This window comes from Triticum dicoccoides, unplaced genomic scaffold (assembly GCF_002162155.2).
Source record: "Triticum dicoccoides isolate Atlit2015 ecotype Zavitan unplaced genomic scaffold, WEW_v2.0 scaffold78794, whole genome shotgun sequence".
Lineage (NCBI taxonomy): Eukaryota > Viridiplantae > Streptophyta > Magnoliopsida > Poales > Poaceae > Triticum > Triticum dicoccoides.
Window position 1 is genome coordinate 1 of NW_021299971.1, and position 1400 is coordinate 1400.

General features: G+C 52.1%; 3 non-coding genes across 3 annotated transcripts; all 3 read left to right on the forward strand.

Annotated features, from left to right (window-relative positions):
• Positions 1–283: 283 nt before the first annotated feature.
• LOC119347888 lies at positions 284–402 on the forward strand. Its single transcript, XR_005168581.1, has one exon. It is a non-coding gene; the product is annotated as a 5S ribosomal RNA (ribosomal RNA).
• A 296-nt stretch (positions 403–698) lies between these two features.
• On the forward strand, positions 699–817 carry LOC119347885. The gene has a single exon (XR_005168579.1). It is a non-coding gene; the product is annotated as a 5S ribosomal RNA (ribosomal RNA).
• A 297-nt stretch (positions 818–1114) lies between these two features.
• Positions 1115–1233, forward strand: LOC119347886. Its single transcript, XR_005168580.1, has one exon. It is a non-coding gene; the product is annotated as a 5S ribosomal RNA (ribosomal RNA).
• Positions 1234–1400: the final 167 nt, after the last annotated feature.

A 1400-nucleotide genomic window follows, 5' to 3' on the forward strand; every position in this document is an offset into this window, starting at 1 on the left:
TCGCGCCGCTTGCAAAACAAAACGCACGTGTAAGTAATATATTTACCGTGTTTTATTATTTTGCACGAGTGCGGTAAGTCATAGCTGGGTGCTCACGATTCACGGGTCCAGCGTCGGCGTTGTGGCGCGGCAAGCGTGCACTGGTGCGGTTGAGAGGGAGGGGTGGAAACCGCGTTAAACTCGTCTCCGTAGTTGAGAGGGAGCGGCCAAAGCAATGTACAATCGTCTTTGTAGTGGAGCTGGGAGGGGCAAGGATAAGGGACGAAGACCGGGGTAACATGTCGGATGCGATCATACCAGTACTAAAGCACCGGATCCCATCAGAACTCCGAAGTTAAGCGTGCTTGGGCGAGAGTAGTACTAGGATGGGTGACCTCCTGGGAAGTCCTCGTGTTGCATTCCCTTTTTAATTTTTTTCGCGCCTCTTGCAAAACAAAACGCACGTGTAAGTAATATATTTACCGTGTTTTATTATTGTGCACGAGTGCGGTAAGTCATAGCTGGGTGCTCACGATTCACGGGTCCAGCGTCGGCGTTGTGGCGCGGCAAGCGTGCACTGGTGCGGTTGAGAGGGAGGGGTGGAAACCGCGTTAAACTCGTCTCCGTAGTTGAGAGGGAGCGGCCAAAGCAATGTACAATCGTCTTTGTAGTGGAGCTGGGAGGGGCAAGGATAAGGGACGAAGACCGGGGTACATGTCGGATGCGATCATACCAGCACTAAAGCACCGGATCCCATCAGAACTCCGAAGTTAAGCGTGCTTGGGCGAGAGTAGTACTAGGATGGGTGACCTCCTGGGAAGTCCTCGTGTTGCATTCCCTTTTTAATTTCTTTCGCGCCGCTTGCAAAACAAAACACACGTGTAAGTAATATATTTACCTTGTTTTATTATTTTGCACGAGTGCGGTAAGTCATAGCTGGGTGCTCACGATTCACGGGTCCAGCGTCGGCGTTGTGGCGCGGCAAGCGTGCACTGGTGCAGTTGAGAGGGAGGGGTGGAAACCGCGTTAAACTCGTCTCCGTAGTTGAGAGGGAGCGGCCAAAGCAATGTACAATCGTCTTTGTAGTGGAGCTGGGAGGGGCAAGGATAAGGGACGAAGACCGGGGTAACATGCCGGATGCGATCATACCAGCACTAAAGCACCGGATCCCATCAGAACTCCGAAGTTAAGCGTGCTTGGGCGAGAGTAGTACTAGGATGGGTGACCTCCTGGGAAGTCCTCGTGTTGCATTCCCTTTTTAATTTCTTTCGCGCCGCTTGCAAAACAAAACGCACGTGTAAGTAATATATTTACCGTGTTTTATTATTTTGCACGAGTGCGGTAAGTCATAGCTGGGTGCTCACGATTCACGGGTCCAGCGTCGGCGTTGTGGCGCGGCAAGCGTGCACTGGTGCGGTTGA